The sequence below is a fragment of the Ips typographus genome, linkage group LG12, assembly GCF_016097725.1.
Source record: "Ips typographus isolate SLU linkage group LG12, UJ_Ityp_2.0, whole genome shotgun sequence".
Classification (NCBI taxonomy): domain Eukaryota; kingdom Metazoa; phylum Arthropoda; class Insecta; order Coleoptera; family Curculionidae; genus Ips; species Ips typographus.
In genome coordinates this window covers 6294349-6311593 of record NC_138433.1, presented here as the reverse complement: position 1 = coordinate 6311593, position 17245 = coordinate 6294349, and the positions used below count along the sequence as shown (strand labels likewise).

Genomic DNA, 17245 nt, shown 5'->3' with positions numbered 1-17245 from the left:
CCGCGAAACGCTTCGCGATTTGCTTCGAATCTTCCAGGTGTGGCGCTTCCTAACTGTGGCCTACTTTAATACGCGCCCGGCCAGATATTGCGGCGCATCGGTTTCATCGAGTATCGAGCATAGTAGGCCCAAACCGTAACAATATTATGCAGTATACACACATAGGCGGCGATGCATACACTTTATACCTTAAATTTGGCAGCAAATAAATAGCTCGTCAAGATCTATATTTGTAATGCTGTATGTATCTGTCACTGTAGAAATAGAAAAATATATAATATAGCTTTTATGACAATTGTGAAAATTAAAATTCTCTCATAGAATCACCAGCATGTAGGATGTAGGTACCATTAAGGTATCTGTGTAGACATAAAAAAATTAAGCATTAATAATAATTTTTAAAATTCATTAATTCAAAGTGACTCATCCTTAACCCTAATACTCAAATTAAATTTAGATACTATTTATAAACATGCTCGGTTTCATGTACTCGTACCTATACTAATAAAAATTTAAGTATTTTGAAACATATTTAAATCTGAACGTCACTGGTCAGATCGGCATGCACGCTAATGTCGGCAATACCTGTGAGAGGTTTTTCGTTTTTTTTTTTTTATTATGAGCTCATGATATAACTCACGCAGAGCTTTAATTTTCTACCTATACCAACCATAATGGAAAAGTAGGAGTTGTTTTGTTTTCTACGCCTTCTTTCATCTATCAACTACGTAGCCCTGCCGAGAAAATGTTAAAATCACATGCATGTATCCATTAATCATTTAAAAAAGGCAACGCCACTGTTAATTAATATTTGTTTTAAGCGGTAACTATTCGTGTTGCGTGAGCTCTTTGATAATGCATATTTATTAAAAGAAAATAGGTTCGCTTTAGGGCCTCAATGGGAATGATGGTTATGTATATTTAATACCTTTGTTTCTAGTGCCGATATAAAAGAAAAAAAAATAGAAGAAACAATGACACGAAAATTGTACATAAATCATTTTACAATAATGTTTTGCATTGCATTGCATGCATTTAAATGTTTTTTCTCGCGGCAGTCAAACTTTAAAACTAAAAAAGGATCAGAATCAAACAAGGAACGCTTATTTCGATGACTTTCTCCTGAACTTAACACTGAAAAAATTTGTACACTTTTCAATCTCCGTAATAAAAAAGGAAAGAAGATAATTTCCGTCCTTAGCCAGAACATAAAAAGTGTTTAGAATGGATTAACGTAATGGTCTAACGAATGTTAAAAGGAAGTAACCACAGTTTTTTTTACACTAGGTACAGGATTGTTTGTCCTATAAACAACAGTGCTGATTCAAAAGGGGTATACCCATCAGTCTTAGAAATATATTACTTAGGTACATTTAATCAACTTATGTAGTTATTTGTTGACAAATACAGTCAAAGCGTGTATTGAGTTAATTTAGATAAATAGCATGAAACATGTAAACGAAAAATTAACCTGTCAATAGGTAACCCGACTATTATAACAAAAATATTAAACTTATTAACTACATACCGAGCGTGATTTGAAGTTCCATAAAAGGCACTAATTTTGCATAACGATCAATAATTGCACGAAAACGCGTTTGCAATAATAATTGCATTTCGGTTTTCTTAAAAACTCGAATGCACGTGTAGCCTACTAACATTTTCGAAGACGACTAAAAGTTTATGGAAGGTTCCGACTCATTTCGGTATACCCCAAAAATTGTCATGATGACATTAAAACTTGTCTAACTTGCAAAATCATTCTCCTATATGGTAGTGCGTCTAGAGCCAATGTGTTAAACGTACTATGATTGTTTAACAATATGTTCTATACTTTTGTTGTCATTTTACAAATAAAAATAACCCTCGTCATTTTTGATATGCTCATTAATATTGACGATACATATAAATTGATCAGAATGCATGCGACCATAGTGGATGAATCCACGAGAACAATACGAAAGGATTTATAAGTTGGGTGGGGGTTCCCAAGTTGCAATAATTCCCATCACCACCGTTACTAAAAATAATGGATCTTTCAGTTGATTAAAGTAAAATAGGGTACCGCTTCGGCTTTTATCCAATGAAGACGGTCGATAAAGCAATTCAGACGAGATCTGGATTCCTATTAAGAACTATCATTTATCATCTGTCTCCACGATACTCTACACAAATAATAATACATACGGGCTCGAACACAGAACACAGGGTTGGATTCTTTTTCCAGAACAGCTGAATAATTTTACAACTCTATTATACTAGGCTACTTTTTCGCTTTGGTTACTAATTACATAAGTATACACACTTACACAGCGTACTGATTTTTCAAGCCTCGTCATGGGAATCCCGGTCATTTCAATAAGAGCTACAAGGTAGATTAAATTGAGGCAAAGTTCCATATTTGCAGCTCAATAAAATAAAAAAAAAAAAAATATTCCTAACATGCGGAAATCCAAAAAACAATTTTTTTGCTAATTAACACTTAATATTAAAAAAATAAATAAACGACACTGATAAAAAATAAATGCCACTATTCCATCCTCAACTTGGATTTTTTTTAATTGGGTAGTTTTTTCTGATTACGATGATGTGTCAGATGTTATGGTTCAGGTTTGCAATTTAGTGAAATTAACAACATTTTTGGCCAATCATCATTAAGTGTTTTGTTGTGTATTAGTCCTACGCTAGAGCGCTTAGATTTTTACGTCGTTAAAGTGTTTTTTTAACCAAACCTAACCAAACAAAAAATCCTATTGTAACAAATGCCAAAATAACATGCAGTGATTTGGGAAAATTTGTTTCAGTTGTCTCCGAAAATATTCCAAATTCCAAATTGCGTAACTTTGCCCTAATTTAACCTTCCAAGCCACATCTTTGAATAACATCTTGTACATGATGATTTACCTACTTTTAATAAATATAATAAATATACCTACTGTTAATGAATGTACAGGGTATCCGGATTTAGTGTGTTTTAGATAGATAGAGAAAAACTAGCATACATGTCTAGAGCTCGATTTTTGAAAAAAGATTAATGGCACAAACCCTATTTCAATAACTTCAGTCAGTTTGCGGCGCTAGAGGGCGTTTTTCGAATTACGCCCATTTTGAAAACTCTTCACAACTTTTTTGTTTATTAAAATATCGAAGTAAAGCAAAAACATTCTTAAGGCCCTGTTTTGATGTAATTCCAGTGGCGCGCTTAGTTTTTTGCTACCAGATATAGACCTATAATAACAAATCACTTTTTCAGTTTTTTCACACACATTAAAGTAACTAAAAAACGCAATAATTTTAAACATTCAAGTGTTGTCATAGAAACAAAAAATAAATAAACGTCACTTTTAATAGCTGATGATTTCAAAACCTGAGTCAAAGTGCATTATCTCAGTGATTTTTAAGATTAACTATAGGCATACTTTCATTGTAGTAAACGGCATAAAACGGACATTTTTTTAAAGTTATAGCCAAGTGTCATTTCAATTTAAAATAATAAAGTTAGGCAAATTTTTGAGAAAACGGTAGACATTAACAAAAAACCAAGCACGCCACTGGAATCACATCGAAAAAGTGCCTTGAGAATGTTATTTCAATAAACAAAAAGTTATGTTTTGTAAAGGAGTTTTCAAAATGGGCAAAATTTGAAAAACGCCCTCTAGCGTCGCGAACTGACAAGATATCGATATACCTACGGTTTTTGTCATTAAGCCTTTCTCAAAAATCCACCTCTAGACATGTATATTAGTTTTTTCCTATCTAGCTGGGAAATGGGATTTTCCTGTCAAAACACTCTAAATCCGGACACCCTGTATAGTCACAAATGACTATACGTTCAATAAATCAATCTAAAACGAGTAAAAAAGAAAAATTCTCTGTTTCAGCTGGACATACACATCAAAATACTAATTATTTTTCGGTTTTGCATGTAAATACTCTGAACCTTTACGCGTCGCCTGGTTAGAACTGAAGTCAATCAAGAAACCAATTTACATTAAAATGGCCAGATCAAAATTGGTTTAAACATTCCTTTGTTTCTGGCCTATGGCAAGAAACGTATAAAATCTGCATAATAAAGTAATTTATCACAACCGCCATCTTTTATTTTATATAACCGTGTACCGGTGTTGGCGCTGTTAGATATCTAAATTGGCACGCAAAATGTTATACCTTCAATGAATTTGCATAATCAATACCGATTGCGTCCATACTAACTAGTGAATTCTTTATGCTTACAAAAGATGTCCCTGTTATACCGAGTGTAATATGCATCATTTTATCCCGAGTAAATAATAATTATTTGGAAAACTGTCAATGTCTGTGTGAGGTATGAGCAAAATTTAGATAAATTCAGTTTTGACTAACGGGTGATTTAACGGTCTAAACATTTTTAAACAGTCATTTTTTAAATTTTAATTAGTTAATATCCTAATTGGCTATGTCTACCTCGACGGGCACGTCGCCCATAGACAATCAAATGTGACAAAAACAGGCAACGCCGCAGACACATGACGTTTGCGCCTTAAGAACAAGATAGTTCATATTTATTTTTACATTTTAAATGACTTTTCTTCTAGTCTTCTTAAGTTATGAAGTAAATTACGTTGAAGTAATTTGTAGCACACACACACTTCTGAGATGTCTGAATTTGTAATGATTATTCTAAACTTAGAAGAAAAGTTTAGAATAATAAAAACTTTACAAGAGGGAGCCAGAATTTGAAGCAAAAACTTGTTTGAAAATTTGAGTCATTAATTTGACAATTTCAGACTGCGCCACCACTGCGTACACGGATCAGTCGTTTGAAGTGGGACCCCATCGTTCCCCGTAGAGATCGCGCTGTTGAAAACCGCTCGCTGATTGGTCCGGGCTGATTATGTCGGCGTTTCTTTTTCCAACAGTCACGCTTCATGTGTTGCCGTCTGCCTTAGCTGACCTCCAGGCTCCGGCCCCATGCCTTTGTCCGGGATTAAAGACAGGTCCGTACTTCGCTTTATACTCCTACAAGTTTTGTTAAATCATTTTCCTTACTATAGTAGAAGGCAATACATCGGCCGATGCACGTCATTGACGTTTAACGCGCCTCGTTGCAAAATGTTTAGTTTTTTCATTAAAACACGAACTTTACATACATTTTGTTTTTATTTACTTCTTATACAGAAGTTGACGCAGTTTTTTAACAGAGAATTTTGAATAACAATATTAGTCAAAATTGAATTTTTTTTGTCTCTCTCTGTAAGCAGTTTTTAGTCAAGTCATCAACAACAAAAACAAAAACAGGAAACGGTCATCTAGCAATCTGGCAACAACGTACACAACTCGTTAAACGTCGAGATCGAGAAGTGTCAGAATTGCGTTCAGTTAATAAGCGCGTGTTAGAAAGATAGCGCTACAGGTCGCAACTAATCGCTAAGCAATACGAATGCATTTTCAAAACGTCAAACTCACTGATGACGTGCATCGCTCCCATTAGTGCCCTGGACCATACTTAGGTACTCCTCTTTCCAAGACAAAAGACAAACTTTAAAAAACGAATCTAACCTTACTTTGTATGCACGTCACAGACGCCAACACTACAAAGACACAGATCAGATGAACTCAACTTCAAAACATTTGCTTTTGATTGATTACTATCAATTGAAGGGCTCAATGTGAAAAAATGACAGACCTCAAAAAGGTAAAAATAACATATTTTACTTTGATTGTTAAAAATAATATGTAAAATACAGTAACAACTTTCATTATTTTAGTTTAGATGTCAACGCATCATAGGAAGGGCCAAAATATTTTTTTTAATGGCTTGTTATACTATTGCTTTAACTGAGCATAGCACTAACTCTTTTTGATCTCATGTGTGGCTTGTCTTTGTTTCACATTAAGCCCTTCAATTCAAATATCTCAACATGAATTTTTTTCTAGTGACAAAACAAGACTTTAAACAAACTTTTTTATATAATATGAATCTATATTTACATGAGAGAAATGTTGTAATACGGACCTGCAAAGACAAAAATATTTAGGACAGGAGCCTACGTACATAAGCTCTCCTTAAAAGAAGCATATTTTCAATTACCTACTGACTCTAGGAGTAGTTTTTAAAGTTGGCAAACTAAAATTGCTGAAATGTGAACGGCCCCTCACATGATCAGAACTGGTTACACACTGTTTTTTTTGAGCTCAAAATAATGCCACTTTTTTCCAATTTAACTAAAATTGCATTCTTTCCGAAGTCACCATGTTAGTTATTTTTATCTGGGACACTCAGTATCATACTACTTAAAAACACTATGCAAATATCATAGTATTTATTAGTATTATTTACCTAATGCAAAATTTAAGACGAATAACAGTGTTCACCATCAGGTACGTTAATTCTGACAAAAAAACTGATACGTGACTACTTGACAATTGATAAGAGAAGATTTAGAAGATTTTAGAGGTTTAGAATCACATCTAACTACTTGAAAAGTACATGTAGGACCCATGACATTGATGCGGTTATATTCTTTTAATTTATTTCATTAACATCATTATCTAAACTTTGGGTAAAGAAAAAAAATAGTATGAAAAAACATTCAATAAAGGACATTTTTTAATATTTAAATCGTTCACGAGTTTGGTAAGAAATCCTAGATAGAAAGTAGGAAATGTCTAGATTTAGAAGGCTATTATCGGAAAATGTGTAAACCACAACCACTTTATCGCATTTCAGGACAAAAATTACAATATGATCAGTATAATTCTTTCTAATTAATATCTTGATTGTACAATCCATAAAATATATTACAACAAAATTTTAGGTTTACTTTATATTCAAAACATACATACACACAACCAACGGCGCACTCACCAAAATATACACAAGTTAGCATAAAATTAATTCTGTAGTATTATGACTACATTATTCAGGCGAAAACTAAAACAATATTCAGGGTAAACCATAAGTAATGGGACATAGAGCTACACCATATTCGTGACGTCAAAATAATACGATTTAGCTACTGTCCTATACCAAAAGTCAATATTAAGAAAGATACAGATTGTAAAAGTTGAATTTTTATCATATTATCAAGGTCTTTTGATATAAATTACTAAAAATGTGTACAAGGGGGTTTTGCTAGGCGGGAAATACGATTACTTTTAAGACTTAGAATTAGTATACCTTTTTACGTAGAAAACATATTAGAATCATATTTTAAAATCTTATGTCCGTTTTAGTTGCGTAAAACAAAAGTTGCCTAAGTCTTTTTAAGCAGCTGAAATGGTTGTAGGTAGCGTCCCCTATTAGCTACTGCAAAATAGATGAAAGCATCGTACTTACCGACTGGCAAAACCCCCTTATATAAATTTTCAGTAATTTATATCAAAAGAGCTTGAAAATATGACACAAAAACCATAACAAAATTCTTAACTTTTACACCCTGGATGTTTCTTAATTTTAACTTTTGGTATTTAGCTAAATCGTATTATTTTAATGTCAGGAGTGTACTGTAGCTCTATGTCCCATTACTTATGTTTCACCCTATATAACTCGTTGGTTATTCGCTGGACATTGAAGGTTTCTAAATAGTAAATATACAGGTAAAAAGATTGACATTTTCTAAAGGGTTGTAAAAAGGTAATAAACTGCGGTCAACCGATTACGGATAAGAAAACAATCGGTATTTGACAAATGACTTTTTCAAGTTAGGGGGTGGTCATAATATCCCAAATGACAAATGATGTAAAGACACTTCGGACATTGTCGGCCCTTTTGTAATCGTCGTAGACCACCATCGGGACAACATAGACCGACCGTTCGATACTATTAATATTTCTGTCATGTCTGTTATTATTAAAAAAATACACGATATGTCAATGATACCGATTTACAATGGCTGGTATCCTTATCTAAATGTATACACGATGTATAATGTCAATTAGATTTTTTTCGGCTAATTGACAATTCATGTTTAATCTCATCTGACTTTCGGGTGGTTATTTCAGTTATTCCGCATTTTGCCAAGCATAGGTCAAAGTTGACAGTTACCACGTGACTGCAATATTTATGTAAAACATTTTAGACATATTTTGGCGTCAGTGTTTACAGTAGCCGTTTTCTTTCGGTTTGTGATTTCGGATCCAAACACGTTATGATTCAAAAGTCACGTGACCTCCATGTGATTGTATAAAAATGGTGTCATGTGATTTTTTGTTCATAACTAGTTCATAACGCGTTTGGAATACTTTGGATACAAAATCGTGGATCAAAAGAAAGCGCCTAGTGTCGACCTCACCAATTCAATTTTATAGGTGAGGTTTTGATTTTTCTTAATCAATCCCAATCCCGATCCTTTTCGCCGTATTACGGTTCATCAGTCATCAGAGAGGCTATAGGGCTTGATAACCAAAGAACAAAACCTTCATTCCAGTATATGAACTGGATGCCAGACATGATAGTTGTTATGCAACATCTGGTGACATCTGTACTTAACTCTATGAGTTAGAACATACAAATACTCCCAACTCTAGGAACACCCCCATTGCCGCATCAGTCAATTAACACTGTAATAATAATGTAATACGGCGAAACCAGTCAAAGGATTGGGATTGATAAACAAAAAACAAAACCACATCATTTTTAACCAATCATATCGGTGTGAACCGAATGATGCAGCATCAATGGGGATGTTTTTAGATTTGGGGGTGTTATTTGTACGTTCTAACTCATAGAGTTGAGTACAGATGTCACCAGATGTTGCACAACAACTAAGACGGCCTATGTTACTACAGCTTAAACTTAAAATACGCTTGTTATCTCTATTACTAACGCACGCCCTGTCAAATTTTTGTCGTTTTCTTTACTGTGATCGAAATAATAAGCAGTGTTCATGATCACTTCTACTGCGGGAAAAAGATCAGTAGAAAGTCGCCAGGGTGCGTATTCTTTAAACGAGGGAAGGGAGTTATCGAGACAAAGGTCCAGAATGTGACAGAACACACTGACAATTGCGGATTCCTACATTCCATCAACACTCCTCTTGAAAATTCCGTTCCCCGGTTTCAAGAATTAGGGCCCTGAACTCATGGTTAAAAGATTTAAGGAGATGGTTCGACCGCTCGTCTGCAGAAATCCTTCGTGGTGCAATTTCCAGAGCTATAATAATTGCCATTTGGATCGCCAACCTTCGGCAGTAGAGGGCGTGATAAGAAGAAGATGCGCATTTTCAAATGTCAAAACTCGTTGATTGCAGTCTAAAACCTCAATGACACCATTCATAGATACAGTTTGTAAGGATTGTTACAATTCCAATACGATGGAGTACGCACATACCGAGCAAACCGAATTTGGTCTGGTCTGGTTTGCGAGTTTTATTTGACTGATCAAACTTTTTGAGGACTCTAAAGGGAGCACGGAACATCAATTATCTTATTCTTGACGTCATTACTTAAAAACCATTAAGTTTTTACCTTGAAACAGAAGGCATTTTTTAGGGAGTCTTCGCAACTTTTTTAGATAAAATCGAAACTGAAAATTGAGAATTATTCGAACTTGGTTTTTCTACAGATTTGTCAAGAATCTAAAGTAAAGTAAACAATAAAGTTGACAAACAAGGTTAGTAATATATTTATAAAAAACCTTAAAATAACCCAACAACAAAATTTATGATTGCTTAATTATTCCTGAAAAAAAAAGAATAATTTCAGTCTTGTGAACCTTGGATTGCCATCAGCAATCATACCGAGAATCACACATCCGGATTCATAAATAAACATATTATTATTATAAAGTGTACACGTGCTGAAAGCAATTATTCGAGGAGTTTGTGAAAACACGTTGAATTCCAAATTCTCTTATCTAAGGAAAAGTGTTTTGAATGGAACCTTGTAAGTTACGAAAATGAGGAGACTAATAATGGCCTAAAACCACAATAATAGACTGCAGCCTGCACTTATTATACGACAAGGTTATGTTATGAATGTAAAAAAACCTTGTGACACCAGAAACTAAAGTAAAAGTCAACAATAGCCATTACGCACACAGTGGCGCAATTTTAACCAAACTTACAGCTTTTATTGAACAGCCAAGTTGAATAACGATAAAAATACCAACTTATAGTTTGAGTGAAGGAATATTAATTGATAATAATTCTAGAACGCGTTGAATATTGAAGAGGACAGCGACGTTCATTGTATTATCAACTGATGATAATACCTAACACCAATTAAATAGTGACGAATTAAAAGTGAGTAGAACTCAGTGATGTACGATATCATCATAGTTCAAGTGTAAGTTGTAGGAACTAAAATGTTTGAGAGGCTATTATATTTATGAAAGAAATAAGTGTGTATATGGCTTATTTAACGGTTGGTGCTATATAACTGGTTGGTTGCTTTGATGTGGTTAAACCACATCAAAGCAACATTGGGTAAATCCTCTTAGGTCATACATAATGAATACTAATACAGAGAAGATTTTTCCACTTACCATGGGGATGAGTAAATCCGTTCACAAAATCATCACAAAACCAAAAACGAACTGACACGCACCAGTCAGTATCACTAAATGTCAACAGGTTGATAAAACTAGAAAACAACACGCTAGGAAGCGCTGTCGTATGTTATTAGGACAATATAACAAATCCTTGACTTTGTAATAATAATGGTTAAGGTACGATTTCCATTTAGAAGCGAGTGGTCTGCTAGTAATTATCGTTTGTGTGTAATGTTCGAGACTGGTATACTTTTACGAAATGTGTATGGTTGCCTCAATTTCTGGTGAAACGCTGTTAAATATTTTCAAACGAAACGCGAGATAGCAGATTGTCGCCTCCAGCTTGATTCAAGACGGTTTCAAATGACGTCAATCGTCATTTAAATTATAAATTACAGCAAAGGTTGCGTTAGTCTATTCTCTTTGATTTGCGCTTCTAATTCATGCAGGAGAAGTGGTACTACAACCCAGTGTAAAGTTATCTTTATACATTCTGGATTATATCCCTATTTAAGAAACAAGTGCCAACACGTGAAAAAACGTAATACAGTTTGTTGAATTTTCTGCTCTTTTTGTATAACAAGTAAACAGAAAAATGTTCTTTTGATACCCTGTTAGTTAAACATAGGAGTACAAGCAGAAGTTTTATGTCAATTTTTTCTTTAAATAAGAACTTAATACTCAACAATTATATAGATAAAAGTTCAAACTACTGAAATGCCAACATAAGTTTAAGAAGCAACTCCCATATATTGAATTATCTATATTAACGAAATTTATTCAAAGCGTCAAGGTTCAGATAGAAACGGCTCGTGGATTTGTTAGTTACAACTGAATAAATAAACACAATTAGAAACTCATTTACGTTAAAAACAAATAAAAGTTTGCATATAGCTAGAACCCACGCATAACCATAGCAACCAGGCGAGAGCGTAAATCTGAAACAATGCTAAAACTAAAACGAATTTGGTTTTGATGGTGGCGCCATCTCGCGGTGAAATTTTCAACCACTATTATTGACTTTGCAGTTTACTCACTATATACATTAGCATTACCCATTAAAGCTGTAACAGGTACCCTTAAGTTCGACAATGGTTCGAGTATAATTTCACATATAGTCAATAGAGGAGCAGGCATTGTGTTTACTGTGTAGGTCAGAACGTTTATATCATGTTTCGATCCCCTATCCAACTCAAGACAAACATCTTCAAAGTCTTTTCATTCCAAAGCACACTATATATAATACCTAATAACATAAAATTTCAGATTCAAGAAAGATTGGATTTATTACTAATCCTATTTTTAACTGCCTATATATTGCACTGCACACTGGTGTAATCCAAACAAAACTTACAACTTTTGTCTCGGACTTGAACTCAAAAGAAAGTAGGTATATACGCAATAGGTCAGTGTCAACGGCTCAAATCAATCAGATTATTGATTTCATACAATATACAAAACGTCGCGGTATGTCAGTTACGAAGTTCAAGTATTCAAATATACTAACGTACTTTGGATTGGTTAATTACGTAGTTGGATACAGCATTTAGATTATTTTTAAGTACAAGTTAAAAGAAATTCAATATAAATGGAACTATAGCGATAAGCCTTATCTATATATAAAACCTTCCTAAAACGTAGTCGAAAAGTCTTTGTTATGTTTGTAATAACAAAAAACAACAACACAAAGCAGCCAAACAGTACCTATGTTGCATTGTATTGATATAATATTGGCAAGGATGAGACTAAAAATGCTCATACGTTTTCTGAATTTTTATTTTCTGGATTAATATTTACTGACTTTCTAGGGCTTTGTTAACTTTGAAAATAATTAAGTACGCCTCTGACACAAGTAATCGATGATTTTTAACAACATCCGATAAATAGCTAAACAATTTGTAAACTGCAAAACAGTGCACAACCATGAGAAACTGACTAGAGTGTAGATTAGAGATACTAATATACTGATACATTTCAGGTATAATTTATTGTTATCACTTCATAAGAACCGTATTAAAGTAGTTAAAATTTAGTGTACGTTATTTACTCATTTCTGACAACCAAAAAAATTAAGATTTTTGCTCAAATGACCTAGCCTGTAAAATAATCAATTATACAATACGTCTTGACCATATAGAGTCAGACTGTGTAAAATCAAAACAACTGACCTTAAAAACGTAATTAAGTAAATCTGGGTTACCTCCAGCTTCTAGTGAGTGCATGGGCGTTACTAATTGCACCAAGTTAAAAAGTTTAAGTTTAAAATAAATATTTTTTATGATGATGCTTGTGAATTAGGTTCATCAACCGTTTTGTTTCGTTTGAGTTTTGATCGACCTTAAGACGCAGTCAAACTCCTTGCATCTTGCATACAAATAGAATCCTTTTAATACCATTATTTTATTTATTCCTTAATGCAGTACAAGAAAGCATTGGTTGATCACTGAATTTACCTAACATAGCATGAGTCCAAGATTAAAAAAAACAAATACACACCAGGGAGATCTCCGAAACTGCAATGCATGTGGAAGTACGATTATTAACAGATTTTAGAATTGACAAGTGCAATTTTAGTTAATGCTAAGTATTTCTGTAATTATTTAAGTGTGTTAGTCCTGCTAGAAATAGACATCCTGTGGAGATGTTCTTCCTTAAGACCCTCAAGACTGCCAGACTGTCAGAAGTTTTTGATCACATTGATAAATCAGGTTATTATTTTAAACTAAACACTAAATTTACTAGAAAACTGCATAGATTGACAAATAGGTAAAAAAAAATATTCTATTTAGTGTTATGCTTTTCATACTGAAATAAAAATATTTAAGGAAAACTTTATTTAGCTACTCCACTGTAATTAACAAATTTTTACAAATTTTTAGTAGTACATTAAAAGTTCTTTATTACAACATGGGAAAATTGATGAAACATGTTGCTTTGATGAAAATTAATATATACAGACCAAAACAAAGCATTATTTAGTCACCTTCAAGAATAATTTGAAAGTTGAGGTCAAGGAGAAAATATAAATTTTACTTTATTTTATTTTGGATGTGTGAGGCTGTTATTGTATTCTTACTAGTTTAAAAATACAATCCTGGTCATTTGAGTGCAACAGACTTGCACTTCTACAGAATATAAAAATAAATGCGTTCTTTTTTTATTGCCAACCACGAAATAAGGTGACCATATGCTACGACATCCATTTTAGACCTGTACCAGGACTACAAGGGCAATCGCTAATTATATTCAATTCACTATATTACCTACTAGAAATATAAAAGAGCCCAGTAGAACATAAATTTTGGAGTAGATTTTCGTCATCCCATCATTATTGCAAACAAAGAAAGTTTACAATAGCTGTAAATCATATGAGTCAGAGGTTTCTCCTTGTGTCAAGGTCTCTAGTCCAATACCTTATGTCCATGCAAAACATAATTAAGCCGACGTTTATGGTGGGTCCTATGCCAGCACAGTGGTTTTTGCACTTTTTGAGTACATTCAGGACAATCAAGTATGGGTCAGTGGCACAAGTTTTTATTTGCTTCACCACAACAAAAAAAGAAATTTCCTAGGACTTTTGATTTAGTTTTTAATTGTAACATCTCAGTTTCTGCCTGTCAGCCAGGTGATAAAGTAGTTTAGGCTCTTCAATGAGTGATGTTCCAAGTTGCAAACACGTAAAACATACAACAATTTTGAGTAAACCAATCAAATGGAGGACAATGATCTATATTTTTGGCAATGTCTCTTATATATTTCCAGAGCAGCTTAAACAGTAAGGTTTATTTGTGTTTGGCTGCAAGCTAAAAACATGGCAAATAAATGAAACTTAAGTAAAAGCAAAACTGGTAATTGCACCAGATGAACAAACATTTAAATTTTAATTCTAACTGAAATAATAATCTATAAAACTAGTGCTAAGATCATTATGAAAATGATGGATTGGCAAATACTATATTAATACCAATCCTTGCCCCCCTCAATTAATTGAAACTAAAATTTTGTATAAAATTTGCAAAACTCTATTGCACCATTATACATTAAAACATATACAGGGTGTCCAGGATTTTTTATTAAAGGATTTACACCTGACTTACAGTATCTCTTTTATGTTTAAAGATGAGCATAATTTGTAGAGAAGAATATTTTCAAAAAAATACATTGGTGATTAAATTCAGGGAGATTTATGATTCAAATATAACAAAAATCAAGTTTAATTTTCAAACATCCATCCACCCAGCCAACTAATTGGACAACAAGTTGCAAAAATCTATTTGTTTAAAAATGGTCACAATACTTTTGCTTTTGATGTTCTAGAGGATAGATAATTAGCTATTACTTGTTGAAACTAATTTTATAAAAATATAAATTATATTTGTTTAAGAGACAAGTAAAAAAATTACCTACAAGCTTATTTTTTGGTTACCAGTTTTATATACTTCATACACATAATTGTACAAACCTATAGATATTGTTAGAATTTTTCTTTTTCTATACTGTACTGTACTTTTTATGAGTGGATAATATAGAAAACAAATAAAAATCAACAAAGTGTTAGTACTAATAATTAATGTAAGTGTGATGTGTGTAATGTAAATGTCTAGAAAAATGTAACTTACTTCTTGAGAGAGTTGGAGGTCATCTGAAACTTCATTAGTGAGAACAACATCAGATAAGGTATCTGAAGTAGCATTTTGCAGTGGTGCTGATCTAGATTCACTGTTAGTTAAAACATTCCCTGCAGCATTTCTTTCTATGTTTAGTAGATAGGCATGCACATCTCGATGCCTGAAGTTTCCTCGATTATATCTTCCAAGTGAGTTCAAGTCTGCAAATAGCTCTCTTTCATAATTGAGAAGCACTGAATCCAAGCTTTTAGGATGCACATAATGACTTCTCAATATAGAAGGTGAAAGTCCTGTTCTCCAAGTAGTGCCATTGTTCAAATCAAAATCATTTACACCATTAAGTATGTCATTGTCAAATAGAGAGTCCTGATTAATTCTAAGCAAGCTAAGAATCAGGGCGAGTTGTAAAAGCTCCTCTCTGTACACTTTTTTTATACACAACATTGTTTTTTTTTACAGATGATCACAAATAAAGTTTCAAACAAAAATGTCTTTAGTCCTAATAATCCTTACTAGAATTAAGGAACAAAAAGTCTGGTCCTCCGTTTTTTAATAATCATTTTAAGAACACTTGGAGGAATAAGTTCCTGCTTGCCCTATGTATTGTAGGGAATGTACACTGTTACTGTTAACAGTGTAAACACACTGTAAACAAAAACTCATCAGCTGATATTTAAATAGGATGACAGGTCAAAAACCGGCAAAAGTAAGGTTATATACACCGAGACACAATTTAAAGAAGATTTAGGTATTATCGTTCTAATTATCGAACACTTAACCTGAGTCACTTAAAACAAATCAGAACTCACTTAGTGTTTTTTACCTTACACGTTGACTATAAACCACAAGTGTGAACTTCAAATTATTCGAAAAGGACGAGCAACACCACAGACATTTCACAATTATTCGCGTATCGCGTATCATGATCATATCAAAGTGCGCAACGAAATTTGACTTCTCTTTCTCACGTAAATGTGGGAGAGGGGTAAAAACAACACACATACGACACGACACACGCGGTGCTTTCTACTTTTGTTTTTATTTTTATTTTTTGTTCGGATTAACGTTAACTTTTTTGGTACCTACGTACATAAAAACATCGTTGATAATAAATAATAATATGCAATATTACGCAATCATAATAAAGACTATAAAGAACCCATGTATAGACAACCAAATACCTAAAGCATTTGTCATATATGTAAAACTATTTTTTAAAACGTGTTTCTACTCCTTTATACAACTATTGTACATCAATATAATACTGATAATACTGTGGAAAAAACGATTACAGCACTAACAATCATATCCTAACTTAAATGAGTTATTAGAGTGAATTACCTGCGGCTCTAACTTGATTAATGCCATCACTTATGGGAATAATTAGCTGGTTGATCTATTATTAAGATTCTATAGATGGGCAATAAAAGTGAAATTCAGAATATCAACAAAGTGAACGTTATACAGTTTAATACGTTAACAGAAAAAGTAGATTCAATTCAAACGATACTACTGTGCCCTTTGATCTATACCTATTGAAAATTATACTTTTTAATGCCACACAAACAAAACGAACGACTGTGATTTTTCTTGTATACTAAAATAGTCACGTCAATGTACTATATAAGTTTTATATGATAATGGATGTGGGAATATCGTGTATTCGGTGTATTCAAGGTTGTCTGGCTGCGGCTAGAAACCCCTTTCCCCTCCGCCAGCCCCGTACGGATGCAGACAGACTCGACGTCGGCGAGCGACCTAGAGATTCGGGATTCGGTGCGGTCAGCGTTGCCACAGCTCGCTCGATCGAGCGAGATCTCGCTCGTTTCACACGTAAAAAACTCTCACGCTCCTCTTGGTAAAATCTCGCTCGTTTTCATAATTCTTCCAAATTTTTTGTTTTTTCTACCTAGTTTTCTACTTTGAGCTATCAGGAAAAGAAAAATTCTATTAAAGTCTCAGTCAAAACAAAATTTGTGTTTCCAGCCACGAGCAAACTATTGGCGATATTGGCGTTTGAGGATAAGAAATACGCCCTCTGGTGGTCAAGTTTGAAAAAAATTTTGGGCATCCTAGATTTTTTCAAAATTTACCATCAGATGGCGTATCGAAACGCCAATTTATCACTGCTGACGCTAACACGCTG

At 33.4% G+C, this 17245-nt stretch overlaps 1 pseudogene across 1 annotated transcript in view; it reads right to left on the bottom strand.

Moving 5' to 3' along the window:
- The window catches only part of LOC145736685 (uncharacterized), a 47080-nt pseudogene extending 30546 nt beyond the window's left edge, over window positions 1-16534 (bottom strand). Inside the window, exon 1 of the transcript XR_014180083.1 lies at window positions 15091-16534. The product of XR_014180083.1 is annotated as an uncharacterized LOC145736685 (transcript). The remainder of the gene's footprint in view (window positions 1-15090) is intronic.
- Between the last annotated feature and the right edge of the window lie 711 nt (window positions 16535-17245).